This window comes from Phallusia mammillata, chromosome 3, assembly GCF_965637545.1.
Source record: "Phallusia mammillata chromosome 3, kaPhaMamm4.hap1.1, whole genome shotgun sequence".
In the NCBI taxonomy this organism is placed as follows: domain Eukaryota; kingdom Metazoa; phylum Chordata; class Ascidiacea; order Phlebobranchia; family Ascidiidae; genus Phallusia; species Phallusia mammillata.
The window spans coordinates 26709174-26723104 of NC_137254.1; the positions used below are offsets into that span (position 1 = coordinate 26709174).

The 13931-nt window shown below is 36.0% G+C and overlaps 4 long non-coding RNA genes across 4 annotated transcripts; all 4 read right to left on the reverse strand.

Annotated features, from left to right (window-relative positions):
- Positions 1–1267: 1267 nt before the first annotated feature.
- Positions 1268–2630, reverse strand: LOC145220491 (uncharacterized). Its single transcript, XR_013858196.1, has 6 exons — positions 2569–2630; positions 2422–2486; positions 2272–2339; positions 1766–2190; positions 1416–1674; positions 1268–1330 (listed from the first exon to the last, which is right to left on the reverse strand). It is a non-coding gene; the product is annotated as an uncharacterized LOC145220491 (long non-coding RNA).
- A 249-nt stretch (positions 2631–2879) lies between these two features.
- LOC145220496 (uncharacterized) lies at positions 2880–3233 on the reverse strand. The gene is made up of 3 exons (XR_013858201.1): positions 3208–3233; positions 3054–3086; positions 2880–2959 (listed from the first exon to the last, which is right to left on the reverse strand). It is a non-coding gene; the product is annotated as an uncharacterized LOC145220496 (long non-coding RNA).
- A 300-nt stretch (positions 3234–3533) lies between these two features.
- LOC145220495 (uncharacterized) lies at positions 3534–4147 on the reverse strand. Its single transcript, XR_013858200.1, has 3 exons — positions 4035–4147; positions 3829–3896; positions 3534–3748 (listed from the first exon to the last, which is right to left on the reverse strand). It is a non-coding gene; the product is annotated as an uncharacterized LOC145220495 (long non-coding RNA).
- A 1613-nt stretch (positions 4148–5760) lies between these two features.
- On the reverse strand, positions 5761–6230 carry LOC145220493 (uncharacterized). Its single transcript, XR_013858198.1, has 3 exons — positions 6123–6230; positions 5983–6080; positions 5761–5830 (listed from the first exon to the last, which is right to left on the reverse strand). It is a non-coding gene; the product is annotated as an uncharacterized LOC145220493 (long non-coding RNA).
- Positions 6231–13931: the final 7701 nt, after the last annotated feature.

Consider the following 13931-nt stretch of genomic DNA (forward strand, 5'->3'; position numbering starts at 1 on the left):
GTCTCCCTCCTCCCCCTGATGCAAACCCGCGCTTGTCACAAGTGTCCCTCCCCCCTGATGCAAACCCGCGCCGGTCACAATCCTCCCTCCCCCTGATGCAAACGCGTAACTGTCACAAGTTTCCCTCCTCACCCTGACGCAAACAAAACAAAATTCACAAAAAACGACACAACAATAAAAATTAAAAATAGTCGTTGTTCTTCTGACGATTATCCCCGCATATACATTTGAAATAACACTACGGTTAAACTTACAAAAATGAAAGGCATCATAGCTTGCACCTGCCACATGTGTCGCCATCATGTCATATTCTGAAGCAGAGTGAACTATGCAATTTGAAATTAGTATTGCAAAAAGATTAATAGCGAAAATACGATACAATTTCAAGTTAAACGAAAATACGATACAATTTCAAATTAGTATGCAAAAAGATTAATTGCGAAAATACGATACAATTTCAAATTAGTATTGCAAAAAAAATTATTGCGAAAATACGATACAATTTCAAATTAGTATTGCAACAAGATTAGTTGCGAAAATACGATACAATTTGAAATTAGTATTGCAAAAAGATTTGTTACGAAAATACGATACAATTTGAAATTATTGTTTGTCATAAAGATACGCTAATATTGGATGTATGAAAAAAAAGTCTTTCATTTCCATTTCAGTTTTCATCTTTCTCCGCTTTACTTTACTTGTTTTTCTGTAAATAAAAATAAGACAGCATCAGGTCGTCAAAATTTGTAACATATTTTACAATTTACATTATTACGTTTAAAAAATACAACATGTAAAGACAGGATAAGTGCACGTTACACGGCCTTTCCATGTTGGCATTACAAAAACAACAATTTTAATAAATAAATTTACGTTTAGTGTGTTTGGTACTTGCCTTTAGTTTCCGTTTGACGAAATTCAGTCGAATCCGCGGTGTATTGATCACGTGTGAACATAAAAATAAGACAGCATCACGTCATAATTTGTAACATATTTTACAATTTACATTATATTACGTTTAAAAATTACAACATGTAAAGACAGGATAAGTGCACGTTACGCGGCCTTTCCATGTTGGCATTAGAAAAACAACAATTTTATTAAATATATTGACGTTTAGTATGTATTGGAACTTGCCTTTAGTTTCCGTTTGACAAGAGAAAACGTGAGAACATCCTTGACGTATAAAGTTTTTTTTCTAGTCTGCAATAAAATACAAGTTGTTATTGCGAAGTGAATATAATGGTAGATTAGTAAATTACCTGTTTCTTGATCAGATGATACTTAAATTGCAGTCTTCCTTGCAGCTGTGGTTTCTGGTGACAAATCTCTAGAAAACAAGTACAGTATCAAATACAACATTCAGGTTATGCAATACGTCATGCAAAAACAGTAGCATAGGTGGGGAAAATTACCTGTTAATCGAAGGACGACTCGATCCCAGCACTCTTGGAATAAAAGTTTCTTGTGTGTGGCGCTGGTAAAACAAGGTTCTGCATAAAAAATACAGTATTGATTAAAACAGTCATCATGATACAAAACAGCAATACAATTTATTAAGTACGACTGTTAACTTATATTTGGTATGGTGTTGTAGAATATAAACTGGATTCCTTCAGGTTTGGTCTTCGCAGTTAAATTTCAATGCTTGTCTAGTGGCGGTTTGTCGAAGGTCTGAAACAAAACTAAGGTTTATAGAACTTATGACCTAACTTGCTGAACCGTAACTAAAACTTACGTTGCATAATTATTAATGTAAACTTACATAATTATTAATGTTTCATAGGACGTAGAAATGGATTTTTTTCACTGACTTTCCCATTTGGTTGTTTGATGCATCTCTGATTTTCCGACAAACACCTGCAACAAAACGGATAGCAGCATTCGAGTTCACGATAAAAGTAGTTTTACAAACGTTAATTTTGATGCATATTCGATAGGATACTTCTACGCTATTGACAACTGAATAGTCCCACCACAAAGCACAAGTGACATGCACATGCACAAGGCAACATGCGAAAAACAACAATAAGTGCAACATGCCAAGGCAATATGCGAGGTTTGTTTGTTGCAGCAGCAGAAAAAATGGCTGTCTTAACTCATAAAATCTGTTTATCGAGTTTGTTTAAATTACCTGAAACGTTTGAAGTTATTTCTGTCTCCCATCGCCAACTACTCCCTCAAGTGGTTCTAAAAAAGACGCAAAATAAAGATAAGAAACAATGTATAAAAACTCTTGCCGTTTATGCAAGGAAGTCAAACAATGCTTACTGGCAAAGTGATTTGGTTTTGCAGCTTTTAGTCTTTCCTCATCGCCGACTCTTCTTCTCCACGTGTTACTAAAGGAAGGACGAAATAAGCAAATTTTTGCCTTATAGAAAAAAATATCGACTAGGAAAAACATAAATTACAACAACTTACAGGCAAGATCGAATAGCGTTAAACAAGTGAAAAGATGCCTCGTCAGAACTCATTTTCCATGAGGCCTGTCACACAAAATTAGTTTGCAGATAAAACAACATACAAAAACAGTATTATAGAAAACCTTGAACTTTCCGTTTTACTAACCTGTGATAGATTAAACTGTTGGTATAGGAATCCTACGGTCCTGCAAAACAGTACAGGTCGAAGGATCTAAACACAAAAAATACATAAATTTACAATGTTATGAAATATCAGCCTATTTATCCTACTCATGCGGCAAAGTACACGAACTTTAAAGGCTGTTTACTTCCGTCTAACATGGCCACATATGAACGTACAAACTAAATTAGAATTAAATTATGGTCAATTCATTGTTGTTATCATTGAAGGTTTTATTGTGAACAATTCTGCTCATGCTGCCAACTGAAACATGTAGTTAACATACTTGCCTTCAGTTTCTGATTTATGGAATTCAGCCGCACCCGCGGCGTATGGTTCTCGTGAGAAAATCCTTTGCTTCTCGAAAACGGTTGCCCTGGAACAAAAATGTACAAGTTAACCAACCGAAGAAGGATTGCACCCTGTATGACACAATTTAGTATTCCAAAGTAAGTGGTGGAGTAAATTACCTGTTTATCCATGAACGACTCGATCCCAGCAATCTTAAAAAACCCAACAGTTTCTTGTAAGTGGCACTGATCGAACAGGGCACTGTATTATAATTACGGAATATAATAGAACGGAAACAGAAATACAATTTATCGAGTACGACGGTTAACTCACATTGAGGATGGTGTTGTAGAACATAAACTAGAACATAAAAAAAGGATACCTTCAGGTTTTGTTTTCGCACTTGGTTTTGATGCTTGTCTGGTGGTGGTTTGGCGACCGTCTGAAACAAAACTCAAGTTTATAGAAGCGTTAACTTCTAGAAGCGAAACTTAAACTTACATTCGATTAGCAGTGTTTCCTACGTAGTTGTTGCATTTTTTGCTGACTTTTCCATTTAGTGGTTTGGTGCTTGTCTGATACTCCGACAAATACCTGCAACAAACTGACAGCAGCATTCAAGTTTACGAAAAAGGTAATTTTACGAAGGGTAAATTTACTGTTGGTGACAACTTAATATTCGCACTAAGCACAAGTGACATTCAAAACCAAAAGTGCAACATGCGAAAAAACAACCGCAAGTGCAACATGCGAGGTCAATTCGTTGCAGCAACTGCTTAAAATCCGTTTGTCAAGTTTGTTCAATTTACCTGAAACCTTTTCGCTGTTAGTTATTGTTGACGTCATCCATCGCCGACTACTCCCTCAAGTGGTTCTAAAAACGGATGAAAAATAAAAAAAAATTAAGTATAGAAAAATCTTGCCGTTTATGCACGAAATTGATGCAATACTTACTGGCAGAATAATTTGGGTTTGCAGCTTTTAGTCTTTCCTCATCACCAACTCTTCTTCGCCACGTTTTACTACAGAAAGCACAAAATATGAAAACTTTCATCCCAAACAATAAATTACAACTTACAGACCTGATCCAAATGTAATCCATAAAAACAAAACTCAGGTTTATAAAAGCGTTAACTTATAGAAGCGTAATTTAAACTTACATTTAATTAATTAATCTTTCATACGTCGTTGAAATGTTGACTTTTCCATAGTTGTTTGATGCTTGTCTGATGTTCCGACAAACACCTGCAACAGAACTTAGAGCAGTATTCGGGTTCAAATTAAAAGTAGTTATTTGATAGGTTACTTTTCCCGTTGCTGACAACTGGTTAGTCGTCCAAACATCAAGTGACATACAAAACCCTAGATGTGAAAAATAACCATAAGTGCAACATACCAAGGCAACATGTGAGGTGTTTTCGTTGCAGCAGCGGAAAAAATGTCCGTTAAACTGCAAACAAGAAAATTACCTGCAACGTTTTCGCTGTAAGTTATTGCTGACCTCTCCCATCGCCGACTACTCCCTCAAGTGGTTCTAAAGAAAGGATAAAAATGTGTTACTAAAGGAGAGACGACACACGTAAAATTTTGTCCATTACAAAAAATACCGACTAGCAAAAAACAAAATTACAACAACTTACAGGCAAGGTCCAAAATTAACTCACAAGTGAAAAGATGCCACGTCATGACCCATTCACCAAGACACCTGTTACAAGTTGCCCTATCAAAAGAAAAGCAAAAGCAGAACCACGGAAAAGACAGTCATAAAATTAGTTAGAACAAACGTGGCATGCTCAACACAAAGTGCATGTCAAATCACCATGCAAACTAACTCCTGCTCGATATACTAGCAAAACAACTAGGTATGTGGTTGTCTATGTGTCAATAATATCAGGTTTACTTAACTTTTATCTTTTGAAATCAACACTTTGGTTGTCCGAGTATACGATCCACCTATTTTTGTTGATTTCCTATAAAAAGAAAAGCAAAAGCAGTACCAAGGAACACAACACGCTATACTAAGTCTGAGTAGGCAGAGTATATGCGTCATGCCAAAAATCCATGTAAAAATGATATGAGACATGCAACGTGCCAAACCCCCACGCAAAGTTGGAACCCCCACTACAATACAACAATATGCGGCCGAGTTATTAGGCCATGAAAACATTAAAAAAGGTAACTTAACTTGATTCAGTTTGGCTATCTTTCCCATCTTGGCCCAACGCGACTTTTTTCTGAGAAAAACAAAAAAAGGCAGCAACAAGAAACTCAACACAGCATTTAATTATGATCATATTATATGTTTAGTAACATGGAAATATAGGATATGTGCACGATATACTATTTTCACATGTTCGTAACTAAATCTAGGCGACTAATTATAGCGATTGAATGTAAACATTTACATGCCTGCAAGATTGCAGCAAATCTCAAAATTCGATGTTTTATGTGGTGGAACCATCATTAGATGCACGAAACGGGATTCTAAAACAAAACAGTAGTGCCATATATTTAAGAAAGCTACTAAAACCTATTTACCACATTTAATTTCGGTAATACTGCAGAAGCAAATTACATCAAACCCGATAAATTTATTTAACATAATTTGACTTAACATCACAAAAGAATTAAATTACCTGCAGATCTCATTCGTCCATTAATCCCCGATAAGAAAAGAATGACCGAGTTCGCCAATAAACATATTGCACGCTGTTATCATTTTGTTGCACGCTGTTATCATTTCGGTCGCGTTGTCGCCAGATGTTCTTCGCCATGAGTTACTAAAGAAAGAACTGTCTACTTAAAATATGCCACATCAGTTCTCACACCCTATGTTAAACAGAAACAATCAAATTTAGAAAGGCGTTTTTATACTGCAATACGTTGCCTGCATCTTTTTCGCTGTAATTCAATCTTTGGTCTATTCTCATCGCAAACTCTTCTTCACCACATTTAACTGAAGAAAGAACAACAGATAGTAAACTTTGAGCACATACAAAAACAAATCGGCAAAATCACCTAATATACAAATTACACTAAACTTGGCATTACCAAACAGATTAAGAATTTATAAACGGTGTTTGAAGCTTGAAAATTTCCGTAACTTACAGGCGAGATCGAATGTCATTTGTTTTCGATATAGAATTATCTGATGACGAAATGCATCTCCAGGTGACAAGACTCCCAGCACAAAATTCGTTTATATGCTGCCAATGCAAAAGCATACACTGAACACGTATTGTACTAACCTGCAAAGGATGTATTTCGTTTGAATCATTTACGGTTAAGTGGGAAGCAATGGTCGAAGGTACTAAAACAAAAAGGCGATAGTTATGGCAAGTTAAAACATTGTTTACTTACATCTAACATGTGCGTATATAAACCTCCTCTGCACTGCAGTCTTCGAGGCTTGGTAGAAAGTGTGATGAACAAATGTCTGCAACAACATTTTGTGCAGCAATAAACGTTTTAACCTAATTGAAACTAGGCTATAATTCACATTGGTTAATCTTTACCATTTTTTTAAAGCTTACTAATGGTCAAAACACACGTGACACGCAAAAAAACACTAAGTGCACCATGCCAAACCACCACACACCTGGCTATACTAAAACAACTAGGTCTGTCATTAACTGTGGGTGGTATAACATTAAGGTATAACATTAACAAAAATATTGAAAATCAGCTTAACTTAAATCTTTTTGAAGTTTTTTTCGTCCTTGTTCTCCGGGCACGCGATTCATGTCATGCTGTTTTCTGTCAAAAGAAAAGCAGAATGAAAACCACCAAAAACGGTCATGAAGTTAGTTTACTTCTAACCTTTTATTGACACCGGTGCTATAATCTAGTTGTCAACACACACGTGACATGCCCAACACAATGTGCATCAAATCACCATGCAAAGTTATGTGTCACTAATATTAGGTTCACTTAACTTTAATCTGTTGTCAACATTTTGGTTGTCAACACGTCTTTTGTGGCCTTCCTACAAAAGCAAAAGCAGTACCAAGGAACGCAACCCTCTATGGCGTCTCCCATCGCCGACTGCTCCCTCAAGTGGTTCTAAAAAACGTACAAAAAAATTAAGGTAAGAAACAAAGTATAACAAAATCTTGCCGTTTATGCAAGAAATTGAAATACATACAGGGAAAGTGATTTGGTTTTGCAGCTTTTAGTCTTTCCTCATCGCCAACTCTTCTTCGCCATGTGTTACTAAAGAAACAAGTTAACATATCGATGAAGATGTGCACCCTCGATAGCCTCTAGTAATACAATTTAATAACGACTGTTAACTTACATTTGAGATGGTGTTGTAGAATATAAACTGGATTCCTTCCCAGGTTTTGTCTTCGCAGTTGATTTTGATGCTCGTCTGGTTAAACTTACTTCGATACGTAATGTTTTGTACGTCGTTAAAATGCATTTTTCCACTGACTTTCACATTGAGTTGTTCGATGCTTGCCTGATGCTTCGACAAACACCTGCAACAAAACTGACAGCAGCATTCGAGTTTACGATAAATGTAAGTTTTAAGGGTAATTTTAGTGCATATTTTACAAGATATTTCTATATTAAATAGTCCCACAAAGCACAAGTGCAAACACGCGAAAAACAACCTTACGTGCAACATGCCAAGAGAACATGCGAAGTCTAATCGGTGCAGCAACGGAAAAAATGCCTGCTTAAAATCGTAAAATCTCTTTCTTAAGTTTGTTTCGAACAAGAAAATTACCTGCAACGTTGTCGCTGCAAGTAATTGTTGACATCTCCCATCGCCGACTACTCCGTCAAGTGGTTCTAAAAAAATTATGAAAAATAAAGTTAAGAAACGACGTGTAAAAAAACCATAAAGAAAGGGCGACATAAGTAAACCTTTGTCAAATTCAAAAAATACCTACTAACAAAAACATAAATTACAACAACTTACGGGCAAGGTCCAAATGTGATCCACAAAGGAAAAAGGTGCCTCGTCCAAATTCATTCACCAAGATGCCTTCTACAAGTTGCCCCTATCAAATAAAAAGCAGAAGCAGAACCACGAAAAACAGTCATAAAATTAGTTTGCTTCTTTATTCTTACCGATGCTAATAATCTAGTCGTTAGAACAATCGTGACATGCCCAACACAAAGTGCATGTCAAATCATCATACGAGCTAGATACTGCTCGATATACTAGCACAACAACTAGGTATGTAGTTGTCTAAGGTCTAAGTGTCACTAACATCAGGTTTACTTAACTTTAATCAGTTTGGAATCAACATTTTGCTTTTTCGAATACACGATCCATGTCTTTTTTTGCCTTTCTACAAAAAGAAAACCAACAGCCAAGGAACGCAATACACTCCAGTTTAATTCTAATAGGAATAGTACATGTGTCATGCCAAACCTCCATGTAAAATTGGTATGTGACATGCAACGTGCCAAACCCCCATGCAAAGTTAGAATTCCTACCACGATACAACTGAAAAACGAAGTAACTTAACTTTATTCGGTTTTGGCTATAAGTTCCATCTTGGTCCATTGCGACTCTTTCCTGTAAAAACAAAAAAGGCAGCAATAAGAAACACAAGGCAGTATTTTCTTATGTTCACACTATACGTTTTAAGTGACATGCCAAGATAGGAAATGTGCACGCTATTATTATAGCCAATGAATGTAAACATTTACATGCCTGCATAAGATTGCTGTAAATCAATTCGATGTTTCATGTATTGTTCAGTCGGAGGTATAACCATCATTAGATGAAAGCTAGTTAAAACTAACTTATTTACCACTTTGCATTTCGGTACGACTGCAGAAGCAAACTAGTCTTCCTTCAAGTTTGCTTCCACATCAAACCTGATATTTTGTTTATCATAAAAGAGTAGATTTACCTGCAGATCTCATTCGCCCATCCTCTGAAAAGACGAGGAAAAGAATGACCGACCACACGCGCTCAAGATATGTCGGTTTCCTTTTTTCCTTCCACCAATCAGAACGCCTGCCTTGAAACGTCACATGGATTTTCTTTACTCGTCCAATGTCAGGCCCTATTGCACCAAATAGTCCGCGCAAACTGAAGAGAAAAAACATTAATTGTACAACTTTTACGTTTGACAAGTGGTTTAAAAAAAGAAAGAACAAAACTTAAAGCCGTGGGAAAATGTGCTGTATTATGCAGAAAAGATAAGTCTGATAAATAGATGCCTCATACCCTCACAAACTCTTTGTTTCACAAAAAAACGTATTTAGGTCTGCATTAAATTAGCAAGTTCGCTTACAAACAAGTTACCTGCATCCTTCCGGCTGTAATCATTTTTGGTTGCTTCTTATCGCCAACTCTTCTTCCACGAGTTACTGAAGAAAGAACAGATAGGAAATTTTAGTCACGCAAAAAATGTTTCCAAAAAAACTTACTGGCAAGATCAATAGTGATTTGATCCGTTCTGTTGAGATAAAGAAGCCTCTGATATAATATAAACATGTCACATCAGGTCGTACAACCTATGTTACATAAAATAAAACAATTTGAGAAAAGTCTTTTTATACTGCAATACGTTTTTGACGAACAACATCACCTGCATGTTTTTCGCTGAAAATCAATCTTTGGTCTTTTCTCGCAAATTCTTCTTCACCACAATTCACTAAAGAAACAACGACAGATAGTAAACTTCAAGCAAACAAAAACAAATCGACAAAATCACCTAAAAATTACACTAAACTTTGTATTACCGAACAGAGGATTCATAAATTGTGTTTGAAGTTAGAAAATTTCCATAAAACTTACAGGCGAGATCGAATGTAATTTGTTAAAGATGTAGAAGTAATCTGTTTGAAGTCAACATTTTGGTTTCTCGAGTACACGCTCCACGTCTTTTTGTTGCCTTCCTATAAAAAAGTCAAAGCAGTACCAAGGAACGCAACAAACTATATTAAGTCCAGTTTAATACTAATCGGCAGAGTACGTGTGCCATGCCAAAAATCCATGTAAAACTGATATGAGACATGCAACGTGCCAAACCCCCACGCAAAGTTGGAATCCTTACTACAATACAACTGTAACAACTAACTATAGATTCGTCATTAATGCGACAAAGTTATTAGGGCGTGAAAACATTAAAAGGTAACTTAACTTTATTCGGTTTTGGCTATAACTCTCATCGAGGGGCAGCGTCAGGTTCCAATCTCTAAAACGTCATACGAAACAAAATTATGAAAGGTTTCATGACTAGGGTAAACGTTATGCAACACTAACCTAGAGAGGATTTAACTCTTGGTCAGCGATTCCTGCGGTCTTGTAGAAAGTAGTGGTCGAAGACCTTAAAATAACAAAAATTAGTGCGACAATTATTTTGAACATTGGGCACAGTTAAAACATTGTTACTTACATATGTCACGTCCACGTTTAAATCTTCGTTCACTGCTTATCGCGGGTTTCAGTGCTCCGTTAGAAACGTTGTGGACAAATATCTGCAACACAACTTACAGCAAAGTTTCATGGACAAACTTAATTGAGACCAAACTATAACATAATTTACTTTGGTTAGCTACAAATGTTTATATTTTTACGATTTATGTTCTGCTACTTTCCTACAAAAAGCAAAGGAAAATCAGCGATCCCATGTAATTTAAAAGTTTTACAAGCTTATTTACCGTTCAGCATTTTATCGGTGCAGAAGCCAACTAGCGTGAAATCCAGATCGATCCCGATAAGTTCGTTATAAATGAAGTTATCTTTTAAATCTTTACCATCCACCACCGACACGAGCAGGAAAAGAATGACCCATCGCACGCGCTCAAGTGTATGACGGTTTCCTTTTTTTCTTTTTTTCTTTTTTTCCCCAATTCAAGCGGAAACTAAAAAGAATAAAAGAAAAGCATTAATTGTAGAAAACAGCATTTTCTACGTTCTACAAGTGGTTTAATTAAAAACGGACTACAGTATATTGTTTTAGCTCAGTAAGCAGTTACAGGCAAGGTGTCATCCAGTGTATTTAGAAACTTACTAAAATCTCTCTTTGTCGTCTTCTTCTTCTTCTTCTCAGAGGGACGAGACTCTTTCCATTTTTCTGCACTTAATGATCCGTCTAAAGTGGTGGGCTTCTACTGAAAGTTAAGTCAATATTAAACATTGTACAAGCCAAACGAATAAAATAGACTAACCATACTCTATCTTGGCTATATCAGTCTCTTGTTGCCCCCTGTAAAAACAAGGCCAGAAAGAGTACCAAGAAACGCAACACAGTTCGATTTAGTTCACATAATACGTTTGAAGAAACACGTAAAAATAGGATTCAGCAAATTCCACGTTTCTTGCATTTAACTGTTCCGTGATCATTGAATTCACGAATATCCAAACAGAACCTTAAAAATACAACTGAGCAGTAGTGATATGTATTTAGGAAAGCTAAAACATATTGTCAATTCATGAAATAAGCTATTGCTGCCAGGCATAATGTTAGACCAAGTATTGCTCATCCAGCAGTTTTATTGTAAACAATCGACGTTTCGACGTCCTATACAAGACGCCTTCATCAGGATATTAAAAGACATTCGTCTTGCAAGTTATGTCATTATCCTGATGAAGGCGTCTTGTATAGGACGTCGAAACGTCGATTGTTTACAATAAAACTGCTGGATGAGCAATACTTGGTCTAATATTGTCAATTGGTGGTGTGAAACATGCCAAAACCTTAAACTACAAATTTCGTCGGTTTACTATGAGTCATACCACATTAATACCACAATACCACATTAATACCACAAAAAACAGGTTAACTTAACTTTTAATCAGTTCGACGTTAAAGTATCTTCCCGTGTACACGGGTTTATATTTTGTTGCCTTCCTATAACAAGAAAAACATAAGCAGAACCAAGAAACGCAACACACGATACTAAATCTAATTCGCTTTCAACCTTTTGTTCCACCGATGCTGATAGCCAAAAGTAGTGACATGCCAAACACAAAGTACATCATGCCAAATCTGCATGCAAAACTGTAATCCCTATTATACCAGAGTTGCCACTTATTACGAAGTGAAAAACTTAAAAACCAAACTAACTTAACTTGATCTGGTTTGGCTTTAATTTCAATTTGTGGTCAATGCGACTCTTGTGGCAGTCTGAAAAAAAGCAAAAGCAGTACCAAGAAACATACTATAATGGGATATGTGCACGCGGTATACCACCTTCACATGTTATTAAACTAGTCTAGAGTTTCATTATTTCAATTTAATAAAAACATTCACTTGCCTGCTTTCTTGTTATAGTGAATTTCATGTTTCGTGCCTTTACTGTTCAATCGGATGCACAAAAAGTACAAACAAATCCTAAAAAACAAACCACTATCAGTAATAACACATTTAATTCCGGTTGTATTGCAGAACAAAAATATGTGTTATACATTGATACTAAATAATTTACTTATAACAACACAATTACCAGATTTGAACATCCACCTTCAACTTTAGCAGCAAAAAATGACGGATCGCATTTTTTTTGCTTTCAACCAATCGCTGTTGGCCAAGTATTCGTCGATCCCATTTGGACAGGACATGTTCGACGGTTCTGAAAGGACAACACACGTGATAGTTATGCCAGGCATTCGACAAACAATCTTGACACTGGAGTTGTTTACCTACATTTAACATGTCCGCATATAAATCTTTGTAGGTTTCGAAGCTTTGAAGAAACATTGATGAACAAACGTCATTTGATTTAATATTTTTATCGTCACAAGGTTTTATTACGCTTACTTAGTCAGAACACACGTGATATGCAAAACACACAGTGCAACATGCCAAAACCTTATTATGAGTCTTAAATTATGCGACAAACCATTTAAGCCACCAACAGGTTAAAAACAGGTTATCCTAACTTTCATTAGTTCGATGATAAAGTATCTTCATTTTGGTTCTCCGAGTACACGATTCTTGTCCTGTTGTCTTCCTATAAAAAAGCAGAAGCAGAACCAAGAAACTCAACACACGATACTAAATCTAGTCCGCTTTTAGTCTTTCGCCCAGGCTAATAGCCAATAGTAGTGACATGCCATACACAGAGTGCAACATGCCAAATCAGCATGCAAAACTGTTATCCTTATTATACCAAAGATGAACGACTTACTCCAGAGTTGCAACTAATTACGAAGGGAAGAACGTAAAAACCAAGAAAACTTAACTTCATTCGGTTTGGCATCAATTTCAATCTTGGCTCTACACGACTCTGGCTGCCGTCTAAAAACAAAACAAAAGTGGTACAAGAAACTTAACACAGCATTTAATTTAACTATCACTATAAGCATTATATTGCATGCAAAGATGGGGTATGTGCCTGTAACACCTTCACATGTTATTAAATTAATCTAGACGATTATTATTTCAATTTACAGAAAACATTTACATGCCTATTTGCTTGTTGTAGTTACTTTCACGTTTCGTGCCTTTTAACTGTTAGATTGGATGCTCAAAAGTACCAACAAATCCTAAAAACAAACCATTATCAATAACAACACTTTGTAAGGTTATTTTGCAAAACAAACCTTGTTGATAAGTTTGCTTATACATTGACACTAAATTATATACTTACAACAACAGAATTGCCTGGCTTGAACATCCACCTTCAACGTGAGCAGCAAAAAATGACAGCAGTTGTTTACCTACATCTAACATGTCTGCACATAAACCGGATTCATCCAATGGCTTCACACGTTTCGATGCTTTGTAGAAACTTGAACAAACGTCTGCAACAAAACTTACAGCAGCATTGATGTTCAAACCCGATTAAGACAAAACTACATTTAATTTAATATTGTTATCGTCACCAAGTTTTATTACGCTTAAGGATAGTCAAAGCACAAGTGACATGCCAAAAATAAAGTGCAACATACCAAGCATGCAAAGTTGAAATCCTTTGAAAGTTGACAACTAGTATAATTACTTTAATAATAGCCAACTTAACTTCAATCGGTTTGTCTTCAATATCTATCTTGGCTCTGCGCGACGCTTGTCAACAGAATATAACCCATTTCAGCATCATTTCAGCGGGAACTAAACGAATAAAAAACACGCGTTTTGTTT